At 44.7% G+C, this 25,958-nt stretch overlaps 1 protein-coding gene across 1 annotated transcript in view; it reads left to right on the top strand.

Moving 5' to 3' along the window:
* Positions 1 to 15,588: 15,588 nt before the first annotated feature.
* The window catches only part of FHDC1 (FH2 domain containing 1), a 54,147-nt gene continuing 43,777 nt past the window's right edge, over positions 15,589 to 25,958 (top strand). The window contains exon 1 of the mRNA XM_048510005.1: positions 15,589 to 15,723. The gene's annotated coding sequence lies outside the window, so the exon portion shown is untranslated. The remainder of the gene's footprint in view (positions 15,724 to 25,958) is intronic.

Genomic DNA, 25,958 nt, shown 5'->3' with positions numbered 1-25,958 from the left:
AGATAATCTTCAGGGGAGGGAAGCGAGGTCAAATTACGCCGCTGCTGCGTTGCAGCAGCGGCGCCTGTGCGAACGGCGGCCTGGAAGTGGCGTTTTTAGCGCCTCCAGGCCGTCGTTAATGGGCCGTGCGGAAACGGCCTCTGTTAAAGTCGATGGGCTGTCTTCAAATGCATCTAGAGGATATTGCAGTAACCCATCCCTTAAGAGAGAGCAAAACTATTTCACAGCAGTAGCCAAGACACCATGTATAAAGCCCAAAGATATTTTATGCATGCCCCCTCCCATGCTGGTGTCCAAGCAGGATGTCAGCGCAGTCCCACTGCAGCCCAAACATCCAGGTTCTGCAGTGGCAGAGCTGTGGGGTGGCCAGCTGTCAGCATGTCTGACCCTCTGCTGCAGTAAGTGCCTCGGGGGGACAAATGAGCCATCACAAGGGTGTTCTGCAACCACTAGTCTTCCCTCATCCCCTTAGTTACATGGGCTCTTAGCAGTGGCGTATCTGCCTAGGGACAAGGGGTACCCCTTGTCCCCGGGCGCCATTCTTCTGGTCACATGGGGGCGTGAAATCTGCCCCCCACGTGACCAGGAAGTCCTGCTGTCTCATTGTTTTCACGTGCCTCAACCCCATCCAAGGCACGCAAAAAACGATGAGGCAGCAGGACTTCCTGCGGCCTCCAAGCACCCTCAACCCCACCCTGGACTCCCCCCCTCTCTTCAGAAGAGACTGCATGCTGCCGGCTGGGAACCCAGCCAGCAGGGGGAGTCTGGGGGGAAGTGGGCACCCTAGATGCCCATGTCCATGGTGACATGGGCAGGGTTGAGGGGCAGTGGGGGTGGAGCCTGGGGGCATCAGGGGTGGAGCTAGGGTGGTGGGGGCAGAGCCTGGGGGGCGTCCTGGAGACAATTTGTCTCCGGGCGCCATTTGCCCCTGGTACGCTTCTGGCTCTTAGTTACATGGAAATGTGAAGTATTAGTTTCTGCAGAAGCTATATGCAAAGCAGCCACAATGGCTATGTACTGCAGTTAGCTTTCTAAATCTGAGCTAAGAAAAGCTCCCTGTACTTGAACCTACATTAAAGTCTGTATCTACACACAGAAACATTTTGTGATGCAGTTCTTTACTATAGACCAGGGGTAGGGAACCTGCGGCTCTCCAGATGTTCAGGAACTACAATTCCCATCAGCCCCTACCAGCATGGCCAATTGGCCATGCTGACAGAGGCTGATGGGAATTGTAGTTCCTGAACATCTGGAGAGCCGCAGGTTCCCTACCCCTGCTATAGACAGAAGGGTAATTTATGTATGAGAGTATCTCTGGATTGAGGTTAATGTGTATTGACATTTTTACAAATTCTTATTAGTCATAATATAAGTTTTAAAGTATAAATTGATTTGTCATCTTTATTCGTACAACACATTTGTGAGGTAAGTCACTCATGTTCTGTTTCACAGGTGGGGAAATTCAGACGTCAGGCTTCCTTACCTGACCAAAGTACGGAGATTCTAAATTACCCTTTAAATATTTCAATAAAATGAGCCTTGATTCATGAACATTTATGTCTGAATAAACTTTTTAGGAGCTATTAGAATTCTGTTTTATTTTGGCCATAAATGTTTACTTTGAAGACAAATACCTTATTTTAGAAATGAATGACAAGATTTGCAGTACCAGCTGAACCAGAGTTATGCCCTTCTGAATACGTTCTGGGACTGAAGTTGGGTTTAATTGATAATCCCCATCTACCTCTCATAATCAAAACACTGTCTTGTTTTCTTCAATTGTTTTCTTTCCTGTTTACTTTTAGCATTGTAACCAGTAGTGTAACTATGGCTTAATAAATACCTGTCTCAGTGCAGAATCCCATATGAATTCTGATATGAACAGGGTTTCTGTAAGAGTTATAGTTGCTCACGCAACTAGGAACACAAATGAATGGGAAAACATATGTATGTGGGTGCAGGGCAGCGTATGATGTGTCCAATAGGAGCAAAATCACAATAAACTGATGGCTGGGGGTGGCTATCTTCAGGTTTTTGAAATGCCAGGGGTGTCGTTTGTTTGCAGCTACCGGTGCTGCCCTCCCAGTCTGAATCAGGTGTAGCGTGTTTTTTGTCTTGCTGCTATCTCAAGCAGTAATTGCAATCCCAGCCTTGCCTACCCACACAGAAAGTTTTGACCTGTATTGAACTCAGGATTGTCAAGTGCTACTTTGGCCTTGTTTCAGCTTAGACCTTCTATACGTTCTAACTATTTTTAAACCAGTAGTATTTTTTTCAAAGTGTGAGGGGAAGCCTTTCCTAAGGGTGTGTGGATAGTGGCCCAGATCTTTTCACACCAACACAGGGGAGTTGGCAGTTTCACCTCTTTGTCATCCCCCTGTGAGCTGTACTTGTCAATCACAGACTGTGTTATTACCCGTATATACTCGTGTATAAGTGGACCCACATATAAATCGAGGCACCTAATTTCACCACAAAAACCTGGGAAAACGTATTGACTCGTGTATGAGTCTAGGGTGGGAAATGCAGCAGCTACTGGTAAATTTCAAAAATAAAAATGATACCAATAAAATGTTTTTAAATATTTATTTCAAAGAAAAACAGTATGGTATCAACAATAACTTTAAAAGTTCTGAAGTGGAACATATAACTCTCACAGACAGTATCTCTTCAGAGTTTCATAGGGAAGATGCTCAACAAGATCCCCCATTTAAAAAGTCCCTACAGGTTCTCCTTCAATACGGATAGCTTATCATTACACATTACCTGGGAGCTGCCTTTGTGTCCACATAGCAGGGAGCAGGTACAGAAAAACACCCTCAGCTTCCAGCCTTTTTTCGCTCGCCACCCGTTTCCCACACCTGCTCACCACCTGTTCACTCGTGTATAAGTCAAGGGGGGCTTTTTTCAGCACAAAAAATGTGTATAAGTCTACTTTTTCAGCACATTTCCACTCTTTTGGAACTGTGGTAAATCTTTCGTGTGATTATTATATCACACTTCTTATAAATGCAGAGTTTGTGCAATAAAGAGGCAGAGGCAGTTGCTTGCTGAAAAATAGAGTTTACTTACTACAAAAAAAGGGAAAACTTGGACACAAAAGAAGAAAATATTTAACTGGCTAGCTCCATCAGCTAGCCTCTGCTTGACTATTACATGGCTAATAAGCTACTAGAGAGCATGTGCAGAGAGAGAACAAAGAATATATACCTATATCCTACGCATGGACCCACATGTATCTCATGCTGGGTCTTATTGACCAATAGTCTTACCTGGTCACTGACTTCTGACCTCACTAACTAATTAGCATGCATAACATTAACGCCTTCATTACTGGATTGTGTGACTGGCACTTACCAAATCACGTCAGGAATAAACAGGACACAACTCTGGCTTCAATTCATCAGCTCTTTATTTGCGTCAGGTAGTTAACAGTACTCCTGCAAGCTTGAGCCCCTGCATCACACCAACCCCTTCTGTTACCCAGGACAAAGACACAGTCTCTCAATAATGTGGGGAAAATTAGCACAGAGCAGACTGATTATGAATATTGCAAGAGGTGGGTAGGGAATCTTTAATACCAATGTGTACAAAGATCAGCTGTTGGAAGAAATTCCAACAGAGAGGAATATATGCAAATTTGACAATCTTTATTGTAGGAATTAGAGATTCACAAGCGTTTGATTCTAAGCAATAAAAAACATGTTGTGCTGCCTCCATCCTGTCCTTTGGTACTGCTGAGGCTTGTTCTCAGGCACTCCTGCCATTTCTCTGCTGTTCCTTCTTGCTGCTGGCTTCCTGGAGGCCCCTGCTTCTTGTGGTAAGTCCATGGGTGGGGCTGTCAGTTGTGGGGTGCTCCAGGGTCCCTGTGTGGTCATTTGTGACTAGAGGGGTGGAACTGGGTGCTGAGAGGCAGCCCCATTCCCAAACATCTTGTATGCAAAAGAGTCATCCTAAGAGGAAGTCAGTCAAGGGCCATTTCCTCAAGGACCTCAGACCCTCCCTCCAGATAATTCAATCTCAACCAATGAGCCAGATTTCCAAAGCAATAAGCAATGAGCTGATTCCAGCAATTTCCCAGCTATCTAAACAACTGAACAGGAAGGTTCTAGTCCTTCCTCAATTATGACAAGTACACAATCATAGATCTAACTTCCCAATTTCCCCAAGGGAACATTCTCGATACTTTGCATAAACAAAGGGAAAACTCCCTCTCCCATATGGACAAAGAATTCCTTTCAGACTGGTTAATCTTTGAAAGACTACATTTTTATTATCCCCACCACATTCCAGTCCCAACACATCTTCTCAGTGTCCCAGGCAAAAAGGTATAGGTTCCTCCTTCAGCCCCAATCTTGTAGCTAGTTTTGGACTTATCCTTTTACCCCAGCCTTCTGGTTATCCCTTCATCTCTCCGATCTCAACGGTTTTCACCAGGGTCCTGGCACACCAAACCCCCCCCCCCCCGCCTGGTCAGTTTCTGCCCCAAAGCAGCTTCTTTACCACAGAAGACAACTCTCCCCCTGCTTCTCTGCAGAAACAGGCCTGCTTGTCGCCTCTTGCACTGGCTTATTCCCTTTTAGGCAGTTTTCTAGGGAAATGATTTTTATATGTAATTTTACTGTGTCGCTTTCTTTTCCACTCTGTAATTTTTATTGCTGCTTTTCTATATTGCATAGGTTAATGTTATCTGTACAATATGAGTGTCTTTCTTTGCTTTTCCAAGTGTCGATCTGATTGACCTTGGTATATGTAGGCTTCGATCTCAAGTATGCAGGTGCCCAGAATATATGTGCCTGCTCCTTGCAAGCAAGGAAATGCCTTTGTATGTTATGACCCTGACATGTGTATACTAATTTGGGTAACAGCCACCTGGCTGTTACTTGCTTCTTTACAGCAAGCAACATAGTTGCTTCAAGGATGTCACTTCTTTGCAGCAGCTGAGGGCAGGTCCTTAAATATATCCTTTACATGGCATCAAGAAGGAGTGATATGAAGGGAACCTATACTTGGCATAGGGTTACCAACTCTGGGTTGGGGAATTCCTACAGTTTCCAGAGTGGATCCTGGAGAGGGCAGAGTTTGGGGAGGAGAGAGACCTTAGTGGGATATAATACCTTACAGTTCACCTGCCGAAGTGGCCATTTTCTCCAGAAGTGTTACACTGTTATGTCTCAAAGAATCAGGAGTCGGAGGAACAAAACATGGTGCTTTATTTCAAAGCTGCTACTCACACATAGCCTAAAATCACTCTGCAGCTGTGCTCAATATAACACACCTACTGATTACCAATTCCAGTGCAACAGCTGCAGACTCTTAAAACAATACAGTACCTCACAATCAATACAATACATTACACCCCTTCCCCCTAACTCCTGTAATAATCTGGTGGGATTCTCTTTCGCTGAGATCGTCTCAGCTCCCGCTCTGGCTCCTGAGTCTGTATGTTGTTTGTTCCTGGTTCTGCAAAACAATTGGACCCTTTGCTGTTTCCTTATCTGCATCTCCATCTGTGCCCTTAAGCAGCCCCAGGTTCCTCTGGGACAATTTGACCTATTTACTGCTTCCTCATCCTGCAGCTCCATCTGCCCCTTATAGCAGCCCTAGATTCGAGGGACCTGGGGTTCCTGATCTACTGTTGGACCTGGCACTCTCTTCCTTACTTAGTCAACATGTCTGCGGATCACCGCCCCTCTTCAGTTTCCACCCTATAAGACAAGGGGCCCTGTCGGCTGCCTCACAACTGCTGGGACCCAACATGGACCATACCGCTCCACTTAATTTGGGGACATACACCCCGTATCATCCCTATCAAATGTCGAGGTGCTTTCAACACCTGATCTTCTTTTCCGTGGACTGATCATCAACTGAATCGGGATGCATTCGGTCCAGCTAGCGTTGTAAGTTTCCGATTCATTAGCAGCTCCGCTGGGACTCCACTCCCGGTGGCTGTGCGGTGTTATGTGCTGTGTTAACAAAATTAAGCCAACCGGCGGTGCCAATCCCCTCTACCCTATTGACCGGCTGCAATGCATCCTTGCCGTTGTATGCAGCACCATCCTTTCCTGCCTGCCCATTCGTAGCGGATGAAAGGGGCGAGGTAACCTGGCGAATAACACCGGTGGCCAGGAATACTCTAAACTCCTTGGATACAAATGCTGTCCCATTATCCGATACCACCCATTATCCGGAGGCCATGGAGTTTACCAAATAACTACGCCCAGTGCCCTAATAACTGTTTGTGATGTCATTGACATTACTGTAGCACTTCACTTCTAGCCATTTTGGAATATGGGTCCACTACCGATGAGAAACACCTGGCCTTGGAAAGGCCCTGCAAAATCAATATGTACCCTTGACCACGGTCTTTTTTGTGGACTCTTACCATTGATAGGTAGGGGGGCCTGAGGGTGGGGCAGGTCAGCGTTATCTGACTACTCCCTGCACCTGGCCACCCATTCTTCTATTTTTCGATCGACCTTTGGCCACCACACATAACTTCTGAACCCAATGCCTTCATTCTCACTATTCCGGGGTGCCCTACATGTAAGGCCTCCAGCACCCTAATCCTTAAAGCTGCTGGGATCACTACTCTATTTCCCCACAGTAAAAGCACCCTTGTGGACAGATATCTCGTGCTGCCTCCTTCCAAATGGTCTGACTTTTTCCTCTAACTGACCCAATGGCCAACGCCTTCCATGCCCAATTCAAAACTTCGGGCAAGCGCACTGGAGTCATAGCTGACCTTTCTGCTTTATTTCTGCGGCTTGCACTGGAGGCTCTGATAGCGATTCCAACATCAAAACCTCCAAAAGTGGGGGAATGATCTTCCTCCTCCTTTGTACTGGCTTAAGCGACTCAGCAGCATCTACATGACCAATTTTCTTTCCCGACTGGTGCTGCAAAGACATAATCATATGCATTCCAGGAACATTGCCCACCGCAGCATTCTAGGGGACAATATCTGTGGTGTCTGGCGCTCTGGGGAAAATAATCCCAACAGCGGCTTATGGTCTGTAACAATCATAAATGGTTAAGCCGCCCATATACGTAATTCATGAAACTTCTTAACCCCAGCCACTATTGCTAATGCCTCCTTATCAATTTGCGCGTAATTTAGGCTCCGTTGTGAATAGCGTCCTAGAGATAATGTCGCAATTGGAGCTTCCATATCCTCTCAATTGATGTGGCTCAACACTGCTCAACTCCATCGCGGGGGGAGGCATCGCACATCAAAATTAATGGCTTCCTCTCATCAAAATGAACCAATACACTTTCTGAGTGACAACAATCGATTTTGAGCATCTCGGAATGCCTTCTCATGCTGACTTGTCCACTGCCACACTGCCCGTTTATCTAATAAATGGGTGCAGTGAAAATGCTCCTCCCATTAATGACCTATATGCTTTACCAGAATGAATGGTAAAATTGGCAATCCCAAAAATGTCTGTAACTCTTGCTTTGACTGTGGTGCTGGGGCATCCTGGATGGCCCTCACCTTTGCTGATAATGTCGAGATTGGATTCCCCTTGCATCTACCATGTATCCCAAAAACTCTACTTGCGCTACTCCAAACACGCATTTTTTTTGGCTTAACAGCGCAGCCCTACATCCTGAAGCACTGCAGTACTTTCCGTGCCCGTGTCATCAGTTCCTCCTCAGTTGCACCCACTATCAAGAACATCATCAAAATATGGGTATGACTCCGGCAAGTTTCTTAATATTTCTTCCATCAAGCTCCTGGAATATGCCAAGAACTCAGCTCACTCAAATTGCAGCAGCTTTACTCCTGAATGCCCCCTGTGAGAGTCACTTTATGCGTCTGAGCTTCTGCAGTGGCATCATCCACTTCCAGCTGTTGGTATGCCTGCGGCTAGATCTACAATTTTGCAAAACCTTTCTCCCCTGCCAATGTTGCTTTAACAACTGACTGACCTTAACTGGCACTGGAGTGCGGATGTTTCTGCAATGCCTTGTTAATTGTTGCACTTATAATAATCAGCACAAATCGCACATCCCCATTGGCCTTCAGGGGTCACAATTGGAGTTTCCCATTTTGCATTTTACCACTGGCTCCAATATTCCCTGTTCAATAACCAATCTAGTTCTGCATCCACTTTAGGCGCCAAAGCAAATGGAATGCATGCCGTGATTTTTTAGGCGTATTGGGGGTACTAAAGGATCAAGATGCAATGATATAGGTGGACCCTTATACTGCCCAGTCCCTCAGCAAACACACTCTTAAATTCTCCCACTAGCACCTCCCATGTCAACTTGCTAACCTCATGAATTCCAGTAATTACAATTCCCAACCTCCCAAACCAGTCCAACCCCAATAGGCTCGTCCGCCTTCCTTCCACTATTAACAATTTCAAACATCCATCAAACATATGATATTTCACATGGACATTACACATGCCAACCACAGGTACTCTATGTCCTTGATAATCCGTGAGAGTGGTAAGTCACAAGATTGAATGTCCAAATCATCCTGTGAGCAAAATGTTTTATAAGTGTCCCATGAACCGATGGAGAATGCTGACCCAGAATCCACTTCCATCACACAAGGGACATCCTGGATCTTCACAGTCACCGACAACTTACGGCTGGATCTCGGGTTGCCGTACGTGGTTAATTACATCAGCTGCGTAAACACCATCACACTGCTCATGTGGGGGTTGGCCAGTCAAGCCAGCTACATGGGGACAGCAAGGTGCATCCACAGAGTGTGTAGCAGATGAGCCGGGAACATGTCTTCTTGGTCCCTGATGCCTTTTCTCTGCACACTCTCCCAATATGCCCCTGCGTTTACAACAGAAACATTGTGCCTCTTTAAATTTACACCTTTCTCTCTCATGGGGCCCACCACAACTCATACATTTCTCTGTTAACATCCTCCCCTCTGTTTGTGGTGAGTGCTTCCCCATCTTCATTGCACCATGCTGCCAGTCCTCTGCAATTTCACCATTACCGGGTCTACAGTCCACTGCCAGCTGTTTGCAATCTCTGTGGAGCTCCTATGTCGCACTCCAAGTAGAGGCTGCAGCAAGTTCAAAATTCAAGGCTTCTTGGTATGCCCGTTTTGAAAAGTCAAGGATCTGTCTTTGCCCAGCAGCAACTTTTGCAATGGTGCCTCTCTCAGGCCACAGACCCAGGCGATCCCTTAACATTTCTTCCAAATTGGAGAGAAATTACATTGTTGTGCTTAACCGCATCATTAAAGACTGCAACATAATCTGCAATGCTTTCCAGTCCCCCTCCTGATCCACGTTTATAAAAAAACACTCCGTCCTAGCTTCAATATTTCTGGCGGTTGGGGAATGAAATGGTTCCGCTTAATGCAGTCAATTATCTCTACAAGCCCGGTGTTGCTGATAAAGTCTCTTAGGCTATCAATGCTGAGGCGAGGGTCAAACACCCCTTCACCACAGAGGCTCAAAAACCGGCTCTTTTTCGCTTTCCTGGGTCCTGTTATGCCATTTTGCCAGAAGATAAAAAAAAAATTCCAATCGGACCTCATTAAACTCTGCCACTTCAAGGAAACTCCAAAATTAAACTGTTTCCAGCTGCCCGCTTGAAAGCCATAATTTACTCACAGTCCTTGCTTCACAAAACTTTACGCTAGACTTCGTCCTTAAGTTTATCACTCAAATTAAGCCTGTACCTGTTTGCACATGTCTCAAAGAATCCAGAATTGGGAGAGGGAACCAGAAACATGGTGCTTTATTTCAAAGCTGCTACTCACACATAGCCTAAAATCACTCTGCAGCTGTGCTCAATATAACACACCTACTGATTACCAATTCCAGTGCAACAGCTGCAGACTCTTAAAACAATACAGTACCTCACAATCAATACAATACATTACATACACAGTGTGGAGACTAGAATTATTACTGCAATGTGGAATGGAAGAAGGGCTAGACTGCAACAGTGCTGAGAAGAACCTGAAGGGGATTGAAAGGGGAATTTTTGAAATCACAATGCATAGCAGGCCGTTCCTTATTCAGTCTCCCCCCACCCCCCGACATTCAGGTATGCATAGCCAAGAACAAAATTCACATATACACATGACAGGCAGGTACATGTATATTCTGCTGTACTGTTTAAAATGTTTTTTAAATGTTTCTCTATTAGCAGGCTGTATGTGTGTAATTGTAAAAGTAAACACACACACACATACATATTCAGGCATGTTCAGCAAAAAAGTAGCAACCCCTTGCATAGTTTCAGGAGGAAGCAGCAAAGGATTCATAGCTTGGAGCCAGCAATTTCATATTTTAATCATGTTTCGGCAAAAAATATTGTGAGAATACAAGGCCTGTAAAACATGAGACAGGAGGAAAGAATTAATGGTGAACATGGGCTGGAATAGGCAGACAATCAACTCCAGAAAAACACTGTGCAGCCAAACTTGCCACTGAACTGAGGTTGAAGAAACCAGAGATATCTCCGTATAGAAAAAAAAATTAAATGTGCTATATGGCATACCCACACCTTGACTGCTTTGAAGAAGATGGAGATCAAATGGAAAATGAAGCAATGAAGTCAAGTTGCACCAAACGATGCTCCATGTTTCTAAAATCCGTTGGAAAACTATAATGAAATAATTTTCCTGGACAAGGAATCTCCTGTCCCTGAGGTTCATCAGGAAATGGGATGACCATTTGTTACTGAAATTTTCTGTGGTAGGTCATTCAGTGACTTGGATTCTATTGTCCTCAAGGCCATTTTTAAAAATTCTCTGATAAAATGCTTTATTCTTAGTATATAACTCCTAAGCTTCAAAGCAGTTGTCTCTACCTAAGCATCTGAGCAGCTGATTATGAAGTGTGGAATGTCAGGAATGTGTTTTAATTGATATTTAAGTTGTTATTCAGCCACCAAGCAACTAAGTATCCAAAGGCATCTTTCATTTTCTTCATATTAAGTCACACAATCCTATTCCTCTGTTATGTTCTTATTTGTAGCCATAACTCCTCTGCTTATTTTAATCCTAAATTTCCACCACTTGGAATTTTTTGTTTTATGTATGTAATTGGGGCTGTTCTCAGAGCACTTTCCCACACTGTATTTTATGTCTCCCTTCTGGTACATCTCATGCATCTACAAGTACATCAGAGAAAAGCCATCAATGAACTAAGAAACAGGCAATTTCCAGAAGAAAGAGGCGGAGTTTATATCCCACCTTTCTCTCCTGTAAACTCCTTTCCCTTCCTCTCCCCGCAACAGACACATTGTGAGGTAGGTGGGGCTGAGGGAGTTCTGAAGAACTGTGACTAGCCCAAGGTCACCCAGCAGGAATATAGGAGTGCAGAAACACATCTTATTCACCAGATAAGCCTCCATCACTCAGGTGGAGGAGTGGGGAATCAAACCTGGTTCTCCAGATTAGAATCCACCTGCTCTTAACCATACACCATGATGGCTCTAAATACATCTACTTGGAAGTAAGTTCCATGTTATTCCATGGAGCGTACTCCCAGAAAACCCTTACAGTCTTATAATAATAATAAAGCAATTACACAAAATAGTGTAACCAACGGTTATGCAACAATAAATTGGTCCCTACAAAACACCCAGAGAATCTGGGGCCTAAGTATGCACAAATCCTGCTCATGGTTTTACCTGCCCATTACAAACTGAAGTGTAAAACCAAGTACTTGCTGAATGCTAACAATGGTGTAATGCCCAGTTCTTCCATGCAGAATAACAGGGGTGAATAGTTAGTGTAAATTAGTTTGCTGTTACAGTGCTTTCTAAGAGGCCAATTAATAAAATTAAATCTGCCAAAGCTAATCTGATTTCAAATATTATATTCCCTTAGATTTGCCACAGTTGCTGATACCCAGGCAGACTTCTAAGTGGACTCCCATGACCCTCTTAAGATTATGCATTTATTTACATTTTTATCTTGCTAGCTCAGGGTGGTAAACAGTATTTTATTCAAATGCAAGAATGGGATTTTTTTCTCACAGAAACATCATCAAAAGGGGGAATCATATTACGTTTACACAGATGTTGGAGTCATGTTTAATAAAAATTGCTTGTGAATAAAGTTTGCTGCTGCTGATGATGATGAATAACAAAACTAAAATACACAAGTACAGATAATACAGTAAAATACACTAAAATAATCTAATGCAACAACATCTCTGGATGGCGAATCATACACAACCCTAGCCTACAGGTTATATCATTCCCCACCCGACAAAAACAACTTCCAAGGTGTCAAGGGGCTGAAAAGAGGGGAGCAAGCACACATTTTAAGAAGTGCCTGGTAGAAATTGGGAGGAAGGCCAGATGTGCAATGGGAACAGAGGCGTAACTCCAAGGGGACGGGGGGTGCACATTCCAGGGGCGGGGGGATTCTGGGGAGGGTTTGGGGATGAAGGATGCACCAGTGCACTAGGCGCTTTTCCGCCTTGCTATGTTTCTGAATGGGAACGTGTGTAGCCTTGACCAAAAGTCTGGTGGTACATCTCCATCTTGCAGGCCCCGCAGAACTGGTTAAGATCCCACAGGGCCCCGGTGTCAGTGGACAGAGCCAGGGGTTAAAAGGTCCTGGCTCTGGTTGAAGCCAGCTGGATGTCCTTGGGGTGAGGGACTACTAAAAGATTACTGTTAGAGGAATGAAGAGACCTCTGTAGGCAATATGAGGAATGCAGTTCTGCAAGCACAAGGATCACAGACCACTCAAGGCCTTAAAGATCAGAATCAAAACCTTGGACCTGATCTAGAATTCAATTGGCAGCCAATGCAGGTGTAGCACTGGTGTTATGTGCTCTCTCACGGTTGTTCTGGTGAGAAGCCTCAATGCAGCATTCTGGACCAATTTTAATTACTGGGTTTTCTGAGCCGGTTTTAATTTCAATTTTTAATTTTTGAACCAGCCTGCAGGGTAGGCCCGTGTAGAGTGAGTTACAGTAATCCAACCTGGAGGTGACTGTTTTAAAGGATTCATCGGAGTTATCTTCCTTTCAAGTGAATATGGTATTTTCCCCTCCCTTATTTTATCCTCACAACTTTACGCTTGACAATGAAGAAATTTAAATTATCCCTCATCAACCAAAAGGTAGAATGCAACCAAGAAATCAGAAGAAGATTAAGACTGGGAGGGGCAGCCATGAAGGAACTAAAAAAGTTCCTTAAGGGTAAGGGTGTGTCACTGGTGACCGAGATAATTCATACCACAGTATGCCCCACTACTATAGATGCCTGCAAATGAAGAAAGCTGACAGGAAGAAAGTCAATTCATTTGAAATGTGGTGTTGGAGGAAAGTTTTACAGATACCATGTACCACCAGAAAGACAAATAAGTGCATTCCAGATCAAATCAAGCCTGAATTCTCCCTAGAAGCTAACATGACTAAACTGAAGCTATCCCACTTTACTCACATCACAAGAAGACAAAACTCACTGAAAAAGACAATCATGGTAGAAAAAGTTGACAGCAGCAGGAAAAGACAAAGACCCAACATTAGATGGATTGATTTGCAAAGGATGCCCTTGGCCCTCAGTTTGCAAGGTCTGGGCAAGGCTGTTAATGGTAGCGGGGTTTGGAGGTTATTAAATCCCAGGTCAGAAGGCGGAAGTGACTTGACAGCACTCAAGACACAGAGAGCAGGTAAAGAAACTGTGGATGGCCTAAGGTCATCCATTGAGATTCATGTCTGAGATGGAATTTGAAGTTGGATCTTCCCAGGCCTAGTCTAGCACCCTAAGCAATAAACCACACAGACTGTCTTGCAGATCCTGCCATGTCACAATCCTTGTGCCAATGGTTTGGTAAAATTGTCAGTATAACTCTTTGCAGTCCTTAGTTCTTATCACAATCATCTTTGCAAGAAGACTATAAGATAGGTCTTTAATGCAGCCATTTTCAGCAGAGGAAATGAGTATAAAAGACAGTGACTTCAGCCACCTAGTAAATTTAAAACTGAATAGAGGGTTTAAATTGGTGAGATTGCCTAAATTAATGAGTGCTCAAGATGTCAACACAGTTAAGGATTAACACCATTCAAGTCTGTTTGTGTACAGTACTGTCAAGTTGCAGCTGACTTTTAGCAACCCTATAGGGTTTTCCGTGGCTTTTCTTTGCATAGTGACCCTGGAATTCTTTGGCTGTATCTCATCCAAATATTAACCAGCTTAACTGCCATGATCTGATGAAATTGGGCTGGACTGGGCCTTCAAGCTACCCTTTTGTATTTACAAATAGCGTGATTACAGCAATAACAAGCATATTTTTTTCCTGTTCCCCAACTAAAATTGTGAATTTACTTCAGGGAAAAGCAAGAATCTCTCAGGACATTGATGGTAATGACTAACATGTTAGTGGTGGCTGTGAAAGTTTATGCTTCAACAAATCTTTAAGGTGCCACAAAACTCTTCACTGATCTGTCTGTTAATTGAAATCACTATAATACAATCTTGGCTGGGTGTGGTGAAAAGCACGCTCTTTCACTACTACCAGACCCACGCACCTTGGGTTTAAAGAGCACATTTTAAATACCACAATTAAATGGATGTATATGGATGGGGATTCCATTACTATCTGTGTACAACTGGGGAAGGCAATGGCAAACCACTGCAAAAAACATAGACTGCCCAGTAAACATCATGATGTGACATCATGCCCCATGTGTCAGTAATGACCTAGTGTTTGCACAGCCTTTACCCTTTTAGGAGCAGCAGTGGGGTAGTGTTTAAGAGCAGGTGCACTCTAATCTGGAGAACTGGGTTTGATTTCCTGCTCTGCCACTTGAGCTGTGGAAGCGTATTTGGGGAACTAGACTAGCTTGTGCAGTCCAGCACACAGCAGCTGGGTCACCTTGGGCTAGTCACAGCTTTTTGCAGCTCTCAGCCCCACCCATCTCACAGTTGTGGGGTGGGGGTGGGGAAAGGTGATTGCAAGCCCCTTTGAGTCTCCTTACAGAAGAGAAGGGGGGTATAAATCCAAAACTCCTCTCTTTTACCTCCCCTATCTCCAAACAGCTCACATTAGTGTATCTGCGTTTATTGTCACAACAGCCCTGTGGGGTAGGCTCGACTTGAGCTAGGATTCAAATTCTGGTCTCTTCAGATCATGACTATCCAGCCCAAGGTAGAATGTTAGAATGCAGAATCAGTGATCTGTCCGACAAATTCCAATTCCCCTTCAAAACCTAGCAGACCTCCATAGGAGAATTAAGGGCTTCAAGGTTAATACTGAGCCCCTCTTTCCTCTCCTTCTCACCTAGGACAAAGCCATGAAGGTGGCTTCTCCCCATTGGCTTGGTCCCCCCCCTTTAATCCCACTGGAGCACCCTGCCCAAAACGCTGCAAGCAGCAAATGCATTGACCAGCTGGGCAGGCGGGTGGCCGCCCTCGACTCTTGCGCCCCTCAACTGCAGCGGGATCCTCCAGCCGAAGACTTGGGATGCGCGTTGCTGCTGTCACGATTGAAGGCGCTCTCCTCCCGCTTCCTTCGCGCAGGTATTGGACAGCAGGCAGCCGGGCTTACCTGAAGCAGCCCCGCCTAGCGCTGCGCCTGCGTGGTGCCTCCTCTTTGCTTCTCACGCTGGGACCTGCTAACCGCAGTAGGGAGGAGGAAGAGGAGGCGGCGGCGGCGGCGGCATAAGGAGTTGGACAGGCAGCGGACGAGCCGGTCCGGCATCTGGGCGCCGGAGATCATCTGGAGGAGCCAGAAGGCGCCTGAGCTCCCCTAAAGCGGACGGAAAGGTCAGTGAGTGGCCGGGGAGGGACCTTGGTCCGCAAAGCCCATGTGTGGCCGCCGGGACAGGTCCGGCAAGGAGAGGGCAGCATGCGGCGAGCTGGTCCTCCAGCGCCGGGGGGCGGCGGTGGTGTGGAGCGGGACGCTTTAGGTCTTGCTGTGGGGCTCCTGGGAGGGCTGCAATTAAAGCTGCCACCGGCCTCCTTCCTCGACACCTCGACTGTACCTTCCCGGGGCTTTGCCCGGCATCCCTCTCACTGCATCTAGGAAAGTCTCGGAGCGGCCGGCGGCCAGCGAGGCAAGACAAGGGGCTTTGCTGCCTTCCGCGCATCGCAGCAGCAAGGACGGCGCGGTTAATTAAACGGCCTTGCCTTCCCACACACGTCCTGCTTGATTTTCCTGTCCCACCCGTACAGCCCTCCATCTATGTATCCCCCATCTTCAAACCAGTTGGCCGGGCGGTTAGCGATTCTTCCCGTTGGAACCTTCCCCCGATCCCTCTGCGCTGCTTGTTCTTCAGTCCCTGGAAGATGTGTGGGCTGGATCTGGTTCTCTGGGCCTTTTTATTTGGGGCCGTTTTGAACCTGCAGACTTCTCTTTCAGTACCGGTTTGGGTTTGTTTGGGGGTTTTTTTGCTGTGTTTAATTCGCGACACGACACCTGGGGTGGAAGGAGAGAGGAGACCTTTCCTTCCTCTAGCGAATGTACGTCTGCCTGCGCATCGAGGAGCCCGTGCGACTTTGCCTTTCCAAAAGCGAGTTTCTGCTGAAGTCTGGTTCTGTGGTTCCCTCAAGCTAATGGGTGGGGGAGGGGGATTTATCTTCAACCTCTTTTCAGAAGAAACTGCTTGAATGACAAGCCCCACACATTGCTGGCTCTTGGATTCCGGGCCTCCCCTCTTGCCCTTTTCTGGTGACCGAGGCTGGAAGTGCAGCTGGGGTCACCCGCTCTTTCTTACCGCTCCTGGGAGCCATCAAATTGGCGAGGGAAAGAGAGAGGGGAAGCAATTGCACGGGAAAAGGCCGGCTAGTGCTCGACTGCACCGGGGGGGGGGGGTGTCTTCTGGAAGTCGCCCTCCACGCCATTCCGGGAGGGGGCGCGTATTTTCCGCTCACCGAAGCGCGGAGGCCACCTGGGAACAGAAGTGACTGCTTTTCCCCGCCGCCCGCCGCCCCCCCAGCCCCTGGGAGGCATTGCAAGGTGCCCAAAGCGCTCTCCTCGAGGTGGGAAGGCGGGCCCCCTGGGGCGCAGGCGAGCCGTGAAAACAATGGGCGGGGGGGGGGGCGCCTTGGCAGAGAAACTTCCCTGGCGGCAGCGTGTGAAAGAAAAGAAAGGACGAGGCGCCTCGGTCTGCAGTTCACGCGCCGCGGAAAAGCAAAAGGAGGCGAGCAGGGTTGCGCCTGGGAAACTGCTCGCTCGGTGCGCCTGAATCCGGCCGGTTGCAAGGGCAGCGTCCGGGCGGCGTTTTCGCGGCTCGCCTGGCTGGGGCTGCAAGTCCCGCCCTCCTGGGGGGCAGCGAGGGCCATCTCCGCGCCGCCGCGCCCTCCCCAACTGCAATTAATCACTCTCGGTCTCTCCCTGCCGGGGATCTGTTATTTTTAATTGCCCCCTCCCCTTTTTCAGGAACCGCCCAGAGACCAAACAAACAATTAAAAAAGACTGGGAGGAGAGCGGTGATGAGGTCAGGGCGTTTTACCCTTTTGTAGTTGTTGATCTGAGAGATGGTCCCGACAGCGGGAGAAAAGGTTCTCCCGTCAAGGGTGTTTTTCTGCTTGGAATTATTTTGTGTCATTATCCCAACCAGCGCTTCAGGATAAAGCTCCCTCTCAGAATGGAGTTTCCAAATTCTACATCTCTTTTCCGGATAACCAAAATAGTGAACCCGCAAGTCTAGATTGACCTTTTTAATGATGAAAAGGTAGCAGCAGAATTATACCATCCTCTCTTGGGTGGTCTGTTAGAGACAAGACAGGGCTATTCCTGTGTGTATTCACATGGTCCACCCCCCCCCACCCACCCGCCTTTCTTTTTAAACCTGAAAGGCAAATCTTTGGAGCTTTGGAAAGAGAGGACTGGCAGTAAACAAAAATATCTAGTCATATTCAGGGAAAGTGATTTCTGGAGCTAAGTAGGCTTGCTTAAAAGTATGACTTTTTAGCCAATGGAACTTATTCCTGGGAGTGTATTGTTAGATTCATAGCCTTAATTCTGGTTTTTAAATAAACTTTTCAGATAATTTCAAATTGCTTGATAGCTGTTGCTCATGGAGCCACTTCTACTAATAGTTTGAGCTGTTAAATCAGTTTGTTCGTTTGTTTGATTTTTTTAAAGTTTATTTGTATGAGATTTTAGTCTTCCAGTTGCTTAAAGTGAATTCTAGAAGATAAAATCCAGTTTTTCTTGGTGCCTTTCTGGTTCCCGACTCATCCATCACCCACGGCACTATAACCCTGTTCTTCTACCAAGGAAGGAGGCAGAGTAACCATGTACCTGGGAGAATGAACGTCTTCTGCATGTGGCCTGTACTGGAACACCACAAATTTGTTTTTGGTGACAAGGCAGGGCAGCAGAACTTCCTGAACAGTATAATTAGGAAGGAGGGTGTGTGAACATGGTTGTATCGTTTCTGCTATGCCAGGGGCAGGGAACCTTTAACACTCAAAGAGCCATTTGGACCCGTTTTCCATGGGAAAAGAAAACACTTGGAGCCGCAAATAATTTTTGACATTTAAAATAAAGATAACACTATATATTGGGGTTTTTTACCTTTTACTCCGCTCATTCTGAGAAGCGCATGGATGTGTCCGCCCTGCTGCCTGCAGGGCGGGCAAGGATGAAGTAATCGGCTCAGCCTTGCCGGCCGCCGGGAAAACACCCACCCCGCTCCAATGGGGCGGGCGAGAGGGGAAGCCCGCGGTGTGGCCCAGCCGGCCGCAGGCAATTGGTGCGGCCGCCCTGCTGCCTGCAGGGTAGGCAAGGATGAAACTGGTGGCTCAGCCTCGCCGGCTGCCGGGAAAGCGCCCACCCCGCTCCAACGGGGCGGGCAAGAGGGGAAGCCCGCTGCATGGCCCAGCCGACCGCGGGCAATTGGTGCACCTGCCCTGCTGCCTGCAGGGCGGGCAAGGATGAAGCCGGCGGCTTGGCCTCGCCGGCCGCCGGGAAAGCGCCCACCCCGTTCCAATGGGGCGGGCGAGAGGGGAAGCCCGCGGTGCAGCCCAGCCGGCTGTGGGTAGTTGGTGTGCCTGCCCTGCTGCCTGCAGGGCGGGCAAGGATGGGGCCAGTGGCTCGGCTCATGGAGCCGCAGTGCAAGGGCAGAAGAGCCGCATGCGGCTCTCGAGCCGCAGGTTCCCTACCCCTGTGCTATGCGGTCCTAGATACCTGAAATGCTGTTGCAAATAACATCCACATGTCACTTTGTAATAGTTGCTCTAGTTTCCCAGTGGATTCGTTATTGGAGAGGGGGTAGGATAACATGATATAGATTGTGCACAAACAACCAATTAGCCACTTCTGTGCTCAGAAGGAAACAAAATACTGCCTTTTCTGTTGAAATCATTGGGATTTAGCTGTACACATACCGTCTTGAACGGCTGCGTTCTAAACAAAGTAGATTTGTGTATTTCCATCTAGGAGGGAAAACCCTCATTTTATCACTTGTGTTCTTGTCATACATGTAACTACAGTTGTATCCGGGATTAGGAAACTGTTACTGTATTTTGTAAGTGTACTTCTGAGTTCCAGATGCTGAGAACCAGCATGGTGTTATAGTTACCATGCTGGACCAGACTTCGGGAGACCTATGCAAATCTCTACTCTTCCTTCAAGCTATGCAGTCCTCAACAGAGGGTTACAATGATTTCAGTACATTTAAAAGGATGCCGTTCTGTTTAAGATTACATTGTGAGTGTCCTTGGGTTAGCCACTCTATATTTCGATATTTATATTATTTTTTTCTCCCCAGTCGAGACTGAAAGCGGCTTACAGTGTTGGTCACTCACCTCCTATTTTCCTCTTAAGAACCCTGGGATATAGGTGAAGAAAGAGAGAATGGCCCAAGGTCACCCAGTGAACTTCAGTGACTGAGTGGGGATTCATTCCTGGGTCTCCTGTATCCTAGTCAGACATTCTAATGCTTCAGCCTGCTGTCTGTCAGCCTGATCAATCTCACAAAATAGTTCTGAGAAATGAAATGAGGAAGGAGAACCGTGGGCACCAACTGTCTTGGGAGGAAAGATAGGATGAAATGTGCTGGATGGATAAAGACTTCCTTATTATGAATGAAACATTCTTAGGCAGTTCTAGTACAGAAATGTGTATTGCACCATGAATTCCAGCTCGCTGTGTACATTGTATTTGCAAGTGTTAGGGTCCCTATGTCTTGTACTCTTATGTTTGTTTTATAATCTTGGGTAAACATGCTTATTGCTCTAAAAACATATGGTGCTGTTTTATAAATTTTAATTCAAATGAGTAAAATGTTGATTTGCTGTACAGTGTTTGCTTCAGATACAAGAGAGATGCAAAGACTGAACCATTTCTTTCCTTCCATCTCTCTGAAATGTAGCTGCACATGTTTACAGTAGCCTCCTCTTCTTGCATTTTGCCTTTACTGCTGGCAGCTTGAGCATCTTCCCTGCAGTGAGGTGACAGAATGTCCTATTAGTAAGTTATACTCCAAGCAGTGGTTCATCTACTTTTACATGAAAACTGGCTTGAAACACCAGCTTGTAGTGGGTGTGTGTGTAGGTTTTATGCATACTGGGGCTGTGGGAGCAAGCCTTAGACATGCAGATTCTCCCCGTTAATATGGATTGGGGCCTCTATGAGTCTTGCTTCCATGTATAACTCACACGCCTGGATTGCGTGGGAATTAGCTGTAATACACCTTAGAACTGAAGTGTATTTTCAGACTGACTGTTCAGGGTATTTATTCCGCTTCCAGCACAGTGTGTGGCAGCAGCCTGTGGTTTTATTGTTCCACTTCATTATAGGGGACAGCTGCTGAAACAAATTGAGCAGTAATTTTTCAGTCTTTTATGTTTTTTGATTTGTCTCATCCACTTAAATGACTGGGACTGTATGGTGAACCTACCCCAAGCTGGACTGTAGGTAAGAGAAGAATAGCATCAAAATGAAGCAATGTGATTTTCTTGCTGTGCCAAGATGAGTTATGGTTTTGTCTGTCCCACTGTGATGGGGGGAGGGGGGGATGACTTGAACCAAGTAATTGTTTTTTGTAAAAACGGAGCTTCCCTTAGAATGAACATCAGCAAGACCAAGACATTTGCACATAACCAGTGTACATAGTTAGATATTAATTCTGAGTATCAATTTGCTTTTAGTGAAATTCTGGTGAATGTCTGTATATATGCAATGCTTTATCAGAAGCAGCTACACATCAATAGAAACTGTTATTTGAAAAACTGTCTACAGATAACTGGAATTCAAGTGCAAAAGCCAGATTTTTTTGTCAGACCCAGATTTTTATGCCAGTTCTAGTTTTAAGTTTCTAGATACCAGTGCTACAAGAATTTGGAGTAGGGCTGAGATTTTAAATGTAAACTTTTAAAAATATATTTTTTCTTTTAACAGACACCTTGATATTGTACTACCCCCTTTCCCCTGATATAGCCTCTTACAGGGAAGCATGCCTTTCACAAGTGCGTTTGATTATCATTGGCCATCTATGAGTGGGGTTTTTATTTCAGCATGTCAAGTAGAGTTAAATATCTTCTCTTGTGAGGCTGGAGGCAGGAGAGAATATTCACACAACTTCTAAAGGAAAAAGAAAGCCATCTGAGGAATACTGTCACATTTCTAAGCACTTCCAGATAAAAGTCAGCATGACAAATTAGTGCCTTGTGACATTTGACACTGACAGACTTGTGAACTGGGGAAATGCTGTTTGCCATACTTGTCTGACCTTTGTGGATAGGCTAACTGTGGGCATCTGCATGTGTGATTTGTTCGGCTAGGCTCATTTACTGTTTTTTTTTTAAGTCTTGCAGCTTTACCATGAAAGTGATGTGATGACCCAACGATCTGGCCCCCAATTGTGTACTGTCTTGCAACCACCAGCATAATATCATGAGACACTGGTGGAATCTTTTTTCTCCCACCTTCTTGTCTCTTTGAAGAGACAAAAATAGGCTGATTTTTTTATCCTTCTACTTTGGTTTTTTTTTTCAGTTCTGACTTAAGTTCAATTTATATAGTATGCTTTCACTGTTCTCTTAGAAATTTATATGGAGGATATTTTTCATTGAAGTCAAGGAAATGCCTTTGAAGTGAAGTTTAGGATAGAACTATTAAACGTTGTAGCACTATTAGTCCTGCTTTGTCCCACCACACCCCTCTCCATGATAATGATGCATCTCCCAAAGATTTTCCTGTTTTGTGCAAAAATGCCCTTTATTACAAAGGAATCCCCTTTGTCATTTAATTAGATCAGTTAATTCTGTGATGTAGTGTGGCTTAAGTATACATTAATCACTTCCTTTTAGGTCACTCATCACCTGCTCTTTGAACTGATGGGTAGGACAGACAATAACTGTATCATTCATACTTAAGCTTGGACATAGGATGTAATTTGGAATTACTTGGCTTTTGTGAATGTTGCACATGAGTGTGATACATTCTAGACTGATCACTTGTTGGTGTACAGGTTCAACATTTTAAAAAGTGATTGATCGAGTAGATTATTTTATTTACACTATATTATAGTTACACTTTGCTTTTCTTCCCACTGAGGGATCCAAAGGACCTAACAGCATGGTTATCCCATCCTTCTGTGAGGGGGGCTGGGTTAAGTATGTGTCTGGCCCAAGGTCACCCATCAAGCTTCCATGGCAGAGTGAAGATTTGAACCTGAATCTCCCAACCTGACACTCAGTGCACAAAAACACTGCAGCTATTCGGTGTTTCCCCTTGTAACAAATATTCTTCTGTGATCTTCTTCCCACACAACATTTCACTAAGTATGCCTGCTGCTCTCATGAAAATATTTCTGAGTCCTCCACTAATTGTAGCTCCGAGCAGCTAATCCTGTATAATAGCAATAATCTTTAACCTTAAAATCCCAGCTAGATTTTTAAAATCCCATTTAGCTGCTGACAGTTTTCCAGTTAAATGCCAGTCTCCTTTTCCCATTGTTCCTCATACAGCAGAGCAGGTCTCGTTGCAGTGAATGGAGCCTGCAAGTGGGGTTGGTGAGACTTGCCCACCAGGAAAATGTTCTGATGGATTGTGCCCTTGCTGAGTGTAACTACAACAAGATTGTTTTGTCACTGATTATCTGCCGGCCTTGGATGTTTGAACAATTTCTGGAGCTGTCATCTTGTTTGTTACACTACCAACATTTTGATTTCTCATTTTATTATCAAATAACCCTAATAATAACATTATTAATAATAATATATAATATTACTAATAATATAACCCAAATATTTGGGTTATAAATATTATAATAACCCAAATAATAGTAATATTATCAAATAACCCAAATAATAACATTCTGCCTACTCACAAATAATAATATTTTGCCAACTCGCAACAAGCTTTATTCTAATGACAGAGGTATTTAAATTTTAGTCCAACATTATTTTTTATCCTACCCAGAAAGCTTAACAATTGTTCACAAGGAACTGCATAGAGGTAATACCAGCTGGTAACCATTTTTTTTTACCAATACATGCTTTTTCTTCTAAGTCTTTTTCTTATAGGAGCATTATCTCAATTGAATTCCTTCTCCATTCTGAACAGTTTAGTAAAGTTTCTGTTTATATTCACTACTACTTTTTACCGAGCACATACATGAATATATACTTTAAACTGATAGTCATATGTTCTATTTCATCATGTGGGGTTAAATTTTTAACTGTAGAAAGCATAAGGTAAACATTCTAAAATATTTTCTTGAATTGATACGTTTATTGATGTCATTTCCAGTTTGGAGTCTTGATTCTGTACACTTCTGTCAATTGAAAACAAGTTCACTTTTTTGCATCCTTATCAGCATTTCAGCCTGTTACTTATATCAGTATAGCAAAAGAAATATTAACAGTGATTGTGCTTTGAAACCATCAAAGAGAAGATAAACATGCTGACTGTGTTGTTATCTCTTTCCCCAAGAACAGATTTAGAATTTGCTTGATTAATGTGCAGTTCTAATTAGAATTACACCATTTTAAGTCCATTGACTTCAATGAACTCTGCAGTGTGTAAGTTTGCAATACACTTACCTGGGACTGAGCCCCAGTGAACACAGTAGCACTTAATTCTGAGATTATGTGCTCAGGACTGTGCTGTAAGAGACCTCTGGCACAGAATATAATTTGCAGTATTCTTACAGCCCTCGACAAAAGACTGACATGTAATGACTGCTCTTCCTTCTATAGGCAAATGTAAATTTCCTTGCCCTTGCTTGAATGGCTGCCAATGATAGATTTAAAGGGCAGTCAATAAAAATGTACTCATTTTGTAGTTTTTCTTAAGAAAAAGGAACATATGAAACGTGACCACATATATACCAGTGTTTGCAGCGGTAAATGCAATAAAATGTGAAAAGGAACTTCTTCTTTAGAAAACATCCAGGAGGCATACTTGAGGAAGCTCCAGTGGCCACAACACACCCTGCCTGATATGTGCTCATAAATGTGTCTCTGTATGTTATTATAGTATTCACCATGGTAGCACAAAAACCTACTTGATTAAACTTGAATATATCCTTATTCATTTCCCTTGACTTCTCAACAGCAAAATGAGAGAGCTCATCAGTTCCCCTGCTTTATGGAACAGAGAAATGAGGCTCTTGAACAACTTGTAAGGCTACATATAAAACCAGTGATTCAGTTCAAATGATCCTATAGATATAAACCGAAGTATCAGAAATAAGGCAAGAGCTTTCTTGTTCCCTCCTCTTCTATTAGGTGACTTCCATTTAGAAGAAGAAGACTTTCTATTTATACCCCACCTTTCTCTCCTGTAAGGAGATTCAAGGTGGCTTACAAACTCCTTTCCCTTCTTCTTCCCAGCAGGTCTCCATATTCGAGATGTTTTTACAGTTTTACAGTTATAAGTTTTTACAGAAGATTGAAATATATCTGGTTTTTATTTCAACTATAAACTTACAATACAATACAATAGACCTTTATTGGCATAAGATACAAAAGCGTGAGTATAGACCATCACTAAATTTAAAAGAGTTGTACATGGCGTCTATGAGTAGTTTTACATTCTAAAATAACACTTCATTTATAAAAATAACGTAGATTAAATTTTTTTGTCCATTCCATTGTACACAGGATTGTGAGCACGTATAGTACAATGTGCTCAGGACTAGTATAGTACAACACGTATAGTACAACACGTATAGTACAATGTAGCAAAATGTAAAGTGATGCACATAGGGGCAAAAAATCCAAACTTCACATACACGCTACAGGGGTCAGTGCTATCAGTCACAGACCAGGAAAGGGATTTAGGCGTCTTAGTTGATAGTTCCATGGGAATGTCAACTCAATGCATGGCAGCTGTGAAAAAGGCAAACTCTATGCTGGGGATCATTAGAAAAGGAATTGATAATAAAACTGCAAAGATTGTCATGCCCTTATATAAAGCAGTGGTGCGACCGCACTTGGAGTACTGTGTCCAGTTCTGGTCGCCGCATCTCAAAAAGGATATTGAGGAGATAGAAAAAGTGCAGAGAAGGGCAACAAGGATGATTGAGGGACTGGAGCACCTTCCCTATGAGGAGAGGCTGCAGCGTTTGGGACTCTTTAGTTTGGAGAGGAGGCGGCTGAGGGGGGATATGATTGAAGTCTACAAAATTATGCATGGGGTAGAAAATGTTGACAGAGAGACATTTTTCTCTCTTTCTCACAATACTAGAACCAGGGGACATTCATTGAAAATGCTGGGGGGAAGAATTACAACTAATAAAAGGAAACACTTCTTCACGCAACGTGTGATTGGTGTTTGGAATATGCTGCCACAGGAGGTGGTGATGGCCACTAACCTGGATAGCTTTAAAAGGGGCTTGGACAGATTTATGGAGGAGAAGTTGATTTATGGCTACCAATCTTGATCCTCTTTGATCTGAGATTGCAAATGCCTTAACAGACCAGGTGATCGGGAGCAACAGCCTCAGAAGGCCATTGCGTTCACATCCTACATGTGAGCTCCCAAAGGCACCTGGTGGGCCACTGCGAGTAGCAGAGAGCTGGACTAGATGGACTTTGGTCTG

The sequence above is a fragment of the Sphaerodactylus townsendi genome, linkage group LG10 (genome assembly GCF_021028975.2).
Source record: "Sphaerodactylus townsendi isolate TG3544 linkage group LG10, MPM_Stown_v2.3, whole genome shotgun sequence".
In the NCBI taxonomy this organism is placed as follows: domain Eukaryota; kingdom Metazoa; phylum Chordata; class Lepidosauria; order Squamata; family Sphaerodactylidae; genus Sphaerodactylus; species Sphaerodactylus townsendi.
Note: the sequence above shows the minus strand (reverse complement) of the source record. Positions and strands in the feature narration are given on the sequence as shown.